This window comes from Euprymna scolopes, chromosome 29, assembly GCF_053919585.1.
Source record: "Euprymna scolopes isolate OS-2025 chromosome 29, ASM5391958v1, whole genome shotgun sequence".
In the NCBI taxonomy this organism is placed as follows: domain Eukaryota; kingdom Metazoa; phylum Mollusca; class Cephalopoda; order Sepiida; family Sepiolidae; genus Euprymna; species Euprymna scolopes.
The window spans coordinates 71,466,587-71,480,916 of NC_136510.1; the positions used below are offsets into that span (position 1 = coordinate 71,466,587).

Here is a 14,330-nt window from a genome sequence, read left to right on the forward strand (position 1 = left end):
GGCTAGCCTTTGCAAAACGTCATATTGATAAAGATGTTGCATTCTGGAAACGTGTTCTATGGACTGACGAAACGAAAATAGAGTTATTTGGCCATAATAAAGTGTCTTATATTTACAGAAAATCTGGCGAAGCTTTCCTGCCTAAGAACACCATGCCCACAGTGAAGCACGGTGGAGGCAGTTTGATGTTTTGGGGATCCTTTGCTGCCTCTGGACCAGGGCGACTTGTTAAGGTCACAGGTAGCATAAAAAAGGAAGATTATGTTAAAATATTGGATGAAAACCTGAAAGACTCTGCTAAAGAGCTCTCACTTGGTCGTCGTTGGTGGTTCATGCAAGATAATGACCCAAAGCATTCGGCTAAACTGACTAAGAAATGGCTTGAGGACAATCATATTAATGTTTTGGAGTGGCTATCACAAAGCCCAGACCTTAATCCAATTGAAAATTTATGGAGAACATTAAAATTGAGGGTAATGCAAAGGAAGCCTAAGAATCTTATTCAATTGGAGGATTATTGTCAGGAAGAGTGGGCTAAAATTACTACTGAAGAGTGCAACAACTTGGTTGTAAACTATGAAAAGCGACTGAGGAAGGTAATCAAGGCCAAAGGCTATACAATTGATTATTAAATAAATCGTGCCAATAATTTTGAACAAGGGTTTTTTGCAATTATGTTTGTTGTTCCTTTGTTATTTATTTTTTCTAAAATCCGATTGCTGCATCGGAAAGGCCAGTTAAAAATACATAATATACTTTGTTATTTTCTTTAATTTAATCCCTTTTTTAGAATTTATTAGACAAAATTTAACTTTTATTTTACCGTGCCAATAAATATGATCATCACTGTATATATGTCATTGTATGTTGATATACGCATGTGTATCTTTTAATATATCTTTGGTGAATAATACTAACAGGTCATAAAAGGAAGTGATTCCCCATGTATAACAACACATGCTAAGCATTATCAATGAAACTAGAAGTTTGCCAAAATACATCCGGACGCTCTATGAATAACTTTAATTGTAAATAAGTTTTGACTTTTAAATCCAATTTATTATTTTAATTTTATTGATTTCTTTCGTCTCATTTTTTATATTTCATTTCGTTTTGTGGCAGGCAGAAAACTCGTAAGATAAAATTCGAAACATATAATCAACTATTAAATCTTGGCGCAGTGGTTAGAGTACTTGAAAAAAAATGAATTGTAAAAAGTGATATTCTCCCGAAGGTTGAAGGTTTAATTCTCAGTGTGAGTGGCCGAAAAATACAATTGCGAATTACTTAGGACCACTACCCAGTCATGGCTGACGGAACGAGAACATGCTACCTTCGTGAAGTAAATAAAGGGTTCTGTTCGAAATTCCGTCCAAATTCCCGAGTTCGACAGAAACATTCCCGAGTTCGACCAGATACACCCGAAGGTCAGAGGTTACGTCGATCAAAACGTTGTGAAAATCACATTCAAGATGAGAATAGTAGTCCGATGAATCCAAACAATACGTATAACCAATCCTCATCTCAAAAATTCCGAAACGTCATATAATTAACTATTAAAGCATTTTGGGATTCAATTCGTATGAAAAATCGATCTAATCAACTCAGCAATATATTTTGATACTAAAATTTATTCAATCAACCTTTGCTTACCTAAGGCTTTTTATATACATTTTAATCACACTATATATACGAGAAGAAAGTAATGACTCATAGTTTTTTATTCAGTTTGAATTGATCAGAAAAGAATTGAAAATTGCATTGTTATGATGAATGAACTTTTGCATTCAGAACCAGACATTTTAATCTCTCTGTTACAGATATTTACGGCGTGAGACTAAGAAAGCAACCCCTACTATGGACATACGTCAGAAGCAGAAATACATCATAGAATTGCTTTATACAAAAAATATTGAATCGGTCAACATTCACCTGCGCGAATTGAACGTTTACGAAGTGACGCAGTTGATGTCAGCACATTTAGGAGATGGGTTCATCGATTTCAAAGTGGCAACAGAGATGTAAGTGACAAAGCGCGCTTCGGACGCCTAGGCACAGCCACCATCCCATCACTGGCAAAAGAGCATTGAGAATGATGTTGGCTATGTAGAAAAATAAATTCTAGAGCACAAAAGGTCGTTCATTTTAATGGCACCGTCCCCGTCTTCAGCTTTTTTTCTAGTTTAAAAATAGGATGCATTAGTTTTATAAAATATTTATTGATTGAGGAATTGATTTATATATATTATTTTATTGGAATTCGTTATTGAGATGAGTATTATTAATTTATTTATTGCGGACAATTATCCTCATCTTTTCTTAGTTGTTGTTTCAAAATACCTCGGCCAACTATTCCTCTGACCTTCGTCAGGTGGTAACCGCGACAGGATAGGAACTCTGATTCTCTTAACTGCATCCTCAGCAATAACTGCCGTTCATAGTTGTTGAAGATAGCGGTTTCAATCATATCCCAAACCGGTCAGAGGCTTACTTGACCAAAACATGTTGAAACGACAACAACTGTGGCATTAATCGCTGAGGATGCAGTTAGGAGATTCGGAGTTCATATCCTGTCACAGTTACCACCTGACGAAGGCCAGAGGAATGATTGGCCGAGGCGTCATGAAACAACAACTAAGAAAGATGAGGATAATAGTCCGCAATAAATGGATTGATTTATGTTTTTTTATTTCTCTAATAAGACAACAATTACGATTTAATCTCTAAATCATCACTCTGTTACCCTCATATGATGTTTGACCTCCTCATTCATATTTTATACAATTTATTATTGTAAAATTCACCTAAAGTTCGATGAATTTTGCTTTCGTATTATTACTGACGTCGTTTAAAAAAAAAAAAAAAAAGAGACAACTATTGTTATCTATAAAGAAAAGAATCATGTTTTAACAAAAAAGTTTATAATATTCCATTGAACGAATTTAACATTTACTTTTTTTTAAACACATTAGCCTGAAAAAGAAAACAGCAAGATGAAAAGTATATTTTTCTTGATTTTCGATTGTAAAAAAATATTTAAAACGTTTATTTACGAAAGCGATTGGACTGAGATTTGTCAAATGGAAAAGAAAAGAAATATAAATAGATAAGCAATTAAAGAGATTTTCCACTAAAATTATTCTCAAATATGAATATTTTTTAATATTAAACTTTTCTGTTTTTTTTAAAACATCTTTTTTAATAGTCAATTATTTCCTAACTGATGGAGGACCATTTGTGAAGGCTGAATTTCAAAGTACAACTACTAGACAACAGGAGAATTCCAAAATGTTTCTTCATATATTTATATTATATAATTTGAAGTGCAATAATCCTCTTGGAATAATGAATACGTTATGGGCTAAGCTAATATAACCATTTAATGAATAATTAACATACCTTGAGACTAAAAATATAATTACATATAACACGTCATTGGATAGTGATTTGTGGTAGTTATGGCTCCTTGAACCATGACGTGTACTTTTGTAACATTCTTCTGCGAATACACTTTTTGTTAAATATACTGTTGTCTTCATTATTATCGGCCTGCAACAACACTGACGACGAGGAGTTTGAAATTTACATCGCTACAACAGTAAGGTTTACAAATATTAAGGAAAATTGTCGCTTTCTTCTTCTTTAAAAATAATTTTAATAGAAATATTTTTTCTTCAATTTACACTATTGTATTATGCTAGTTAGCCAAATGATCCTCACCTATTACCTTGGTATCACGAAATCGTAGATTGATTTTATAGTTGAATTACTAACTGAAATTTTACGTGTTAAATATAAACCGCGCTAAGCCAAAATATTGTCACGACTTTGTATTATTTGGTGAAGATGGAGTTTCAAATGTTGTGAATTCTAAGCATCATTTAAGGCGTTAGGCGATAATCAAATTCGGACTTTCTTGTTAGTTAAACAACTGAAGAGTAAACAGACTATTCCGTAACCTCTTACTTCGAACATCATTTCATCGTCCTATCTGACCCGCTACCTCTTCGATTGCTGTATATTTCCTCATTTATATAAAATTGCATCACGTCATACCTCGTGAGAACTCATCGACTACTTTTCTCCAGATACTAATTGTCTCAATGTCCGTTCAGCTTCCCAGAATGTAAAATCACTTTCCTTCAAAAATTATTTGTTGAACCATTGTCGATTGTTTTTGTGCATTAAGGTCTAAGGAAAGGTATGGCTTATACCTCGCTTCCAAAATAATACTGCCGACTTTAAAATTTTGTTAGTATTATCATTTTTTTTTCATTACGTGGCTGCAAGTTGAAACGACTTCGTCCGTATTTCTTACATAAATTTAATCTTGTCTGCATCATATTATTACATAAATGTGTTCGGAAGATGTCATACACATATATACGATTAAAATAAATTTGATTGGCAGACGAAAACCAAGAAATGAGGCCGAGTTGATACCAATAATCGAAAGGAAAGAAGTCAGTACTTGTTTTTATATTTGATGCTTCCATAGATTAGTTCTTTGATTGGAATTTTATTATTGTCTGATAATGTACGCATAGCTTCTTATTAAAGGCCGGAAATTTCTCAGCATATTCTCATCTGCTGACGTAGCGATGCTTACAATACAAAATTTCAATTCTTCAGGCTTTGTGCTTTTGAAATTATATCTAATCAACTCTTTTGTGTTGTGTGCAAAAAATAATATTAATCACATTCTTATGAAAACCTTTGAAATGAAACAGCATTACTAGATACAGAATTGAAATTGAGGTTGTTAGAAAAAATATCTATTGCGCTCTTATGGTTTACGATTTGACTATCCCGGATATTTTACTATGTAAAATGTTTCATTGATATTTTACTATGTAAAATGTTTCATTGATATTTTACTATGTAAAATGTTTCATAGATATTTTACTATGTAAAATGTTTCATTGATATTTTACTATGTAAAATGTTTCATTGATATTTTACTATGTAAAATGTTTCATTGATATTTTACTATGTAAAATGTTTCATAGATATTTTACTATGTAAAATGTTTCATGGATATTTTACTATGTAAAATGTTTCATAGATATTTTACTATGTAAAATGTTTCATTGATATTTTACTATGTAAAATGTTTCATAGATATTTTACTATATAAAATGTTTCATAGATATTTTACTATGTAAAATGTTTCATTGATATTTTACTATGTAAAATGTTTCATGAATATTTTACTATGTAAAATGTTTCATAGATATTTTACTATGTAAAATGTTTCATAGATATTTTACTATGTAAAATGTTTAATATATATTTTACTATGTAAAATGTTTCATAGATATTTTACTATGTAAAATGTTTCATTGATATTTTACTATGTAAAATGTTTCATAGATATTTTACTATGTAAAATGTTTCATAGATATTTTACTATGTAAAATGTTTAATATATATTTTACTATGTAAAATGTTTAATATATATTTTACTATGTAAAATGTTTCATAGATATTTTACTATGTAAAATGTTTCATTGATATTTTACTATGTAAAATGTTTCATGAATATTTTACTATGTAAAATGTTTCATAGATATTTTACTATGTAAAATGTTTAATATATATTTTACTATGTAAAATGTTTCATAGATATTTTACTATGTAAAATGTTTCATAGATATTTTACTATGTAAAATGTTTCATGGATATTTTACTATGTAAAATGTTTCATAGATATATTACTATGTAAAATGTTTGATGTATATTTTACTATGTAAAATGTTTCATAGATATTTTACTATGTAAAATATTTCATGGATATTTTACTATGTAAAATGTTTCCCGAATATTTTACTATGTAAAATGTTTCATGGATATTTTACTATGTAAAATGTTTCATGGATATTTTACTATGTAAAATGTTTCATAGATATTTTACCATGTAAAATGTTTCATAGATATTTTACTATGTAAAATGTTTCATGAATATTTTACTATGTAAAATGTTTCATGTATATTTTACTATGTAAAATGTTTCATAGATATTTTACCATGTAAAATGTTTCATGGATATTTTACTATGTAAAAGGTTTCACGGATATTTTAGTATGTAAAACGTTTCATAGATATTTTACTATGTAAACTGTTCCATGGATATTTTACTATGTAAAATGTTTCATGGATATTTTACTATGTAAAATGTTTCATAGATATTTTACTATGTAACATGTTTCATAGATATCTTACTATGTAAAATGTTTCATGTATATTTTACTATGTAAAATGTTTCATGGATATTTTACTATGTAAAATTTTTCATGGATATTTACTATGTAAAATGTTTCATGGATATTTTACTATGTAAAATGTGTCATAGATATTTCCTATGTAAAATGTTTCATAGATATTTACTATGTAAAATGTTTGATGTATATTTTACTATGTAAAATGTTTTATGTATATTTTACTATGTAAAATGTTTGATGTATATTTTTCTATGTAAAATGTTTGATGTATATTTTACTATGTAAAATGTTTCATAGATATTTAACTATGTAAAATATTTGATGTATATTTTACCATGTAAACTGTTTCATAGATATTTTACAATGTAAAATGTTTAATATATATTTTAATATGTAAATTGTTACATGGATATTTTACTGTGTAAAATGTTTGATGTATATTTACAATGTAAAATGTTTCATGGATATTTTACTATGTAAAATGTTTCATGTATATTTTACTATGTAAAATGTTTTATAGATATTTTACTATGTAAAATGTTTCATAGATATTTTACTATGTAAAATGTTTCATAGATATTTTACTATGTGAAATGTTTCATAGATATTTTACTATGTAAAATGTTTAATATATATTTTACTATGTAAATTGTTTCATGGATATTTTACTGTGTAAAATGTTTGATGTATATTTTACAATGTAAACTGTTTCATGGATATTTTACTATGTAAAATGTTTTATAGATATTTTACTATGCAAAATGTTTCATAGATATTTTACTATGTGAAATGTTTCATAGATATTTTACTATGTAAAATGTTTCATGGATAGTTTACTATGTAAAATGTTTCATGGATAGTTTACTATGTACACTGTTTCATGGATATTTTACTATGTAAAATGTTTCATATATATGTTGCTACGTAAAATGTTTCCCGGATATTTTCTATGTAAAATCTTTCATGGACATTTTACTATGTAAAATATTTCATAGATATTGTACTATGTAAACTGTTTCATAGATATTTACTATGTAAAATGTTTCATAGATATTTTACTATGTAAAATGTTTCATAGATATTTTACTATGTAAAATGTTTCATTGATATTTTACAATGTAAAATGTGTCATAGATATTTTACTATGTAAAATGTTTCATAGATATTTATTATGTAAAATGTTTCATGGATATTTTACTATGTAAAATGTTTGATGTATATTTTACTATGTAAAAGGTTTCATAGATATTTTACTATGTACAATATTTGATGTATATTTTACCATGTAAAATGTTTCATGGATATTTTACAATGTAAAATGTTTCATATATATTTTACTATGTAAATTGTTTCATGGATATTTTACTGTGTAAAATGTTTTATGTATATTTTACAATGTAAAATGTTTCATGTATATTTTACTATGTAAAATGTTTCATAGATATTTTACTATGTGAAATGTTTCATAGATATTTTACTATGTAAACTGTTTCATAGATATTTTACTATGTAAAATGTTTCATAGATATTTTACTATGTAAACTGTTACATAGATATTTTACTATGTAAACTGTTTCATAGAAATTTCACTATGTAAAATGTTTCAGAGATATTTTGCTATGTAAAATGTTTCATGGATATTTTACTATGTAAAATGGTTCATAGATATTTTACTATGTAATATGTTTGATGTATATTTTACTATGTAAAATGTTTGATGTATATCTTACTATGTAAAATATAAGATGTATATTTTACTATGTAAAAGGTTTCACGGATTTTTTACCATGTAAAATGTTTCATAGATATTTTACTATGTAAAATGTTTCATAGATATTTTACTATTCAAATTTTTTCATGGATATTTTACTCTGTAAAATGTTTGATGTATATTTTACTATGCAAAATTTTTTATGGATATTTTACTATGTAAAATGTTTCATGGATATTTTACTTTGTAAAATGTTTTATAGATATTTTACTATGTAAAATGTTTCATATATATTTTACTATGTGAAATTGTTTCATAGATATTTTACTATGTAAAATGTTTCCGGGATATTTCACTTTGTAAAATGTTTCATGAATATTTACTATGTAAAATGTATTATAGATATTTTACTATGTAAATGTTTCATAGATATTTTACTATGTAAAATGTTTCATAGATATTTTACTATGTAAAACGGTTTACGGATAATTTACTATGTAAAAGCTTTCATAGATATTTTACTATGTAAAATGTTTCATAGATATTTTTCTATGTAAAATGTTTCGGGGATATTTTACTATGTAAAATGTTTATGGATATTTTACTATGTAAAGTGTTTCATATATATTTTTATATGGAATATTTTCCCGGATATTTTCTATGTAAAATGTTTCATGGATATTTTACTATGTAAAATATTTCATAGATATTGTATAATGTAAAATATTTCGTAGATAATGTTACTATGTAAAATTTTTCATAGATATTTACTATGTAAAACGTTTCATAGATATTTTACTTTGTAAAATGTTTCATGGATATTTTACTATGTAAAACGTTTCATGGGTATTTTACTATGTTAAATTTTTGATGTATATTTTACGATGTAAATTGTTTCATATATATTTTACTATGTAAAATGTTCTATATATATTTTACTATGTAAAATGTTTCATAGATATTTTACTATGTAAAATGGTTCATGGATATTTTACTATGTAAACTGTTTCATGGATATTTTACTATGTAAAATGTTTCATAGATATTTTACTATGTAAAATGTTTCATAGATATTTTACTATGTAGAATGTTTCATAGATATCTTACTATGTAAAATGTTTCATGGATATTTCACTATGTAAAATGTTTCATGGATATTTTACTATGTAAAATGTTTCATGGATATTTCACTATGTAAAATGTTTCATTAATATTTCACTATGTAAAATGTTTCATGGATATTTACTATGTAAAATGTTTCATGGATATTTCCTATGTAAAATCTGTCATAGATATTTCCTATGTAAAATGTTTCATATATATTTGGTATGTAAAATATTTGATGTATATTTTACTATGTAAAATGTTTGATGTATATTTTTCTATGTAAAATGTTTGATGTATATTTTACTATGTAAAATGTTTGATGTATATTTTACTATGTAATATGTTTCATAGATATTTTACTATGTAAAATATTTGATGTATATTTTACCATGTGAAATGTTTCATAGATATTTTACTATGTAAAATGTTTCATAGGTATTTTGCTATGTAAATTGTTTCATGGATATTTTACTGTGTAAAATGTTTGATGTATATTTTACTATGTAAAATGCTTCATGGATATTTTACTCTGTAAACTTTCATGGATATTTTACTATGTAAATTGTTTCACGGATATTTTACTATGTAAAATGTTTCATAGATATATTACTATGTAAAATGTTTCATAGATATTTTACTATGTAAAATGTTTCATAGATATTTTACTATGTGAAATGTTTCATAGATATTTTACTATGTAAAATGTTTCGGGGATATGTACTATGTAAAATTTTTCATGGATATTTTACTATGCAAAATGTTTTATAGATATTTTACTATGTAAATGTGTCACAAATATTTTACTATGGAAAATGTTTCATAGATATTTTACTATGTAAAACGTTTCACGGATATTTTCCCATGTAAAAGCTTTCATAGATATTTTACTATGTAAAATATTTTGGGGATATTTTACTATGTAAAATGTTTCATGGATATTTTACAATGTAAAATGTTTCATATATATTTGTTTATGTAAAATGTTTGATATATATTTTACTATGTAAAATGTTTCCCGGATATTTTCTATGTAAAATCTTTCATGGATATTTTACTATGTAAAATATTTCATAGATGTTGTACTATGTAAAATGTTTCATAGGTATTTACTATGTAAAGTGTGTCATAGATATTTACTATGTAAAATGTTTCATAGATATTTTACTATGTAAAATGCTTAATGGATATTTTACTATGTAAAATGTTTAATGGATATTTTACTATGTAAAATGTTTCATGGATATTTTACTATGTAAACTGTTTCATGGATATTTTACAATGAAAAATGTTTCATGGATATTGTCCTATGTAAAATGTTTCATAGATATTTTACCATGTAAAATGTTTCATAGATATTTTACCATGTAAAATGTTTCATAGATATTTTACCATGTAAAATATTTCATGGATATTTTACTATCTAAAATGTTTCATGGATATTTTACTATGTAAAATGTTTCATAGACATTTTACTATGTAAACTGTTTCATAGATATTTTACTATGTAAATTGTTTCATAGATATTTTACTATGTAAAATGTTTCATAGATATTTTACTACGTAAAATGTTTCATAGATATTTTACTATGTAAAATGGTTCATGTATATTTTACTATTTAAAATGTTTCATGTGTATTTTACTATGTAAAATGTTTCATAGATATTTTACTATGTAAAGTGGTTCATGTATATTTTACTATGTAAAATGTTTCATGTGTATTTTACTATGTAAAATGTTTCATGGACATTTACTATGTAAAATGTTTCATAGATATTTTACTATTTAAAATATTTCATAGATATTTACTATGTAAAATATTTAATAGATATTTACTATGTAAAATGTTTGATGTATATTTTACTATGTAAAATATTTGATGTATATTTTACTCTGTAAAAGGTTTCACGTATGTTTTACCATGTAAAATGTTTCATAGATATTTTACTATGTAAAATGTTTCTTAGATATTTTACTATGCAAATTGTTTCATGGATATTTTACTTTGTAAAATGTTGGATGTATATTTTATCATGTAAAATGTTGCATGGATATATTACTATGTAAAATCTTTCATGGATATTTTACTATGTAAAATTTTTCATAGATATTTTACTATGTAAAATTTTTTATAGATATTTTACTTTGTAAAATGTTTCGGGGATATTTTACTATGTAAAATGTTTCATGGATATTTACTATGTAAAAGGTTTCATGGATATTTACTATGTAAAATGTATTATAGATATTTTACTATGTAAAATATTTCATAGATATTTTACTATGCAAAACGTTTCACGAATATTTTACTATGTAAAATGTTTCATAGATATTTTACAATGTAAAATGTTTCATGGATATTTTACTATGTAAAATGTTTCCCGGATATTTTCTATGTGGAATGTTTCACGAATATTTTACTATGTAAAATATTTCATAGATATTTTACTATGTAAAATGTTTCATAGATATTTTACTGTGTAAAATGTTTGATGTATATTGTACTATGTAAAATATTTCATGGCTATTTTACTATGTAAAATGTTTTACATATATTTTACTATGTAAAATGTTTCATATATATTTTACTATGTAAACTGTTTCATATATATTTTACTATGTAAAATATTTCATAGATATTTTACTATGTAAAATGTTTCATAGATATTTTACTATGTAAAATGTTTCATAGATATTTAACCATGTAAAATGTGTCATAGATATTTTACTATGCAAAATGTTTCACGGATATTTTACTATGTAAAATGTTATGTTTCACCATCCGGGATATTTGACTAATATTTATTAGTAATTTACTCATTTATTATGTGAAACATCTTTTGAAAAATAAATACATTTTCTAAAAATTCATTACCCAAGTATTGTCTTCGGGTGTTAATCCCTTCTTTCACAATTTAGGTTTTTCTGCGTTGCTACCAGACTTCATAAATACCCATATATTTAATGTCGATAATGCGAATGTATTTCATGCCAATAGTAAATGCTAATATATTTAATGTCAATATTGTGAATATTTCTAATGCCAATAATGTTAATATATTTAATTTCAATAATGTTAATATTTTAATGTCAATATATTAAATGTCAATAATGTTAACATATTTAATGTCAATAAAATTTAATATTTTTGATGTCAATAATGTGAATATTTTTAATGTCAATAATGTTAATATTTTTAATGTCAATAATGTTAATATATTTAATGTCAATTATGTTAATATTTTTAATGTCAATAATGTTTATATATTTTATGTCAATAATGTTAATATTTTTAATATCAATAATGCTAATATATTTATTGTCAATAATGTGAATATATTTAATGTCAATAACGTTAATATATTAAATGTAAATAATGTTAATAAATTTAATGTCAATAATAATAATTTAATTAATGCCAATAATGTTAATATATTTAATGGCAATAATGTTAATATATATAATGTCAATTATGTTATTATTTTAATGTCAATATTTAATGTCAATAATGTTAATATTTTTAATGTCAATAATGTTAATATATTGAATGTCAATAACGTTAATATATTTAATGTCAATAATGGTAATATATTTAATGTCAATAATGGTAATATATTTAATGTCAATAATGTTAATAATTTAATGTCAATAATTTTAATACTTTTAATGTCAATAATGTTAATATATTTAATATCAATAATGTTAATATATTTAATGTCAAAAATGTTAATATATTTAATGTCAATAATGTTAATATTTTTAATGTCAATAATTTTAATAAATTTAATGTCAATAATTTTAATAAATGTAATGTCAATAATGTTAATATATTTAATGTTAATAATGTTAATATTTTTAATGTCAAAATGTTAATATTTTTAATGTCAATAATGTTAATATATTTAATGTCAATAATGTTAATATATTTAATGTCAATAATGTTAATATATTTAATGTCAATAATGTTAATATATTTAATGTCAATAATGTTAATATATTTAATGCCAATAATGTTGATATATTTAATGCCAATAATGTTTATATATTTAATATCAATAATGTTAATATTTTTAATGTCAATAATGTTAATATTTTACGATATTTCGGAAATATCTTATTGTTATTTATACAATTTCCATGTTTCTTATTGTTGTCCTCATCTTGGTAAGATCAATGACTATATATTATTTATCTTGAAGCATACACTTCCGTCGATTATACAAAATGGCATTGAGTGTTAAGATTAAAACTTGTTTATTGTTCAGAACTTCAGTCCAATCGCTCGCAAAAAAGGGGTCGAAAAGAGAGATTGGGGTTTCACAAGGTTGACACGATCAGTACAGCCACTAGTGCTTCCATTAAGGTTAAGGATAATAAGAAAAAATGTGAGGAAAAATAGGATATTATGGGCGGGTTCTCTACTAGATGCACATCACCTACGAAAACTAAAGGTTTTCTTTTCTTTCTAATTTGCACGCAATCTAATGGGAGGCAGTTTCATACGGAAGATTTCAGGGCACTCGTCAAACTCAGAGTTTTCTAAGGTTCGATGGGAAAGAAGAGGAGAATAAAAAAATAAAAAAAGGATTAATCTAGCACGAACGAATCTCTGTCTTTTATACACACATGTTTTCTTTATCGTTCATGAGATTCCACAAATCCGTCTCGTTTTTCTCATAGAAAATAGAAGAGTTGCCAAAATTAGTTTTGCTGTTGTATTTTTGCTCCGGATAATGCCGACCAACACTGATGTATAAAAATATAATGATATCAGATTTATTTTCGGTGTCGGTGAACGAATGGAGGCGAGTGAGTAAGAAGGACGATTTTCTTGGACTTGATCGCCTGTTGACTAATTTCATTTTTTTAAAACTCTTTTTCATCCCAAACAAGGTATATTGCCACTTATACGTAAGGAGCTACTATTTGGGATCGTGTCTAATAGGGGACTGTAGGAAGTTGAGCAGCGATATAAACTTTCAACTTTTGCAGGTTTGTACACTCAATGAATTCGGAAACAGGAAGCGAATTCAAAAGTCTAACAATTCGAAGGAAGAAACTATTAGAGTAGAAGGCTTACTGGCATCTAGGGTTCTCAATAGTAAATAGATGGGATTTTGCTTTCTGTCAGGTTAGTCGAGAGTATGTACGTTCAGGGGCACACGTGCTATGAATCAATCAAAGCGCATTCCATTAAAGTACTTGTAATATAGGTACAGGATGAAACATTGCGACAATGGGGAAGAGCTTAGTTTATATAATAATTTGTGAAACCACTCATCCACCTTCAAAC

General features: G+C 25.5%; 1 protein-coding gene across 6 annotated transcripts in view; it reads right to left on the bottom strand.

Annotated features, from left to right (window-relative positions):
* LOC145252711 (uncharacterized) overlaps positions 1 to 14,330 on the bottom strand; it is a 1,486,750-nt gene that overhangs the window by 234,874 nt on the left and 1,237,546 nt on the right. The gene's annotated exons all lie outside the window — the stretch shown is intronic.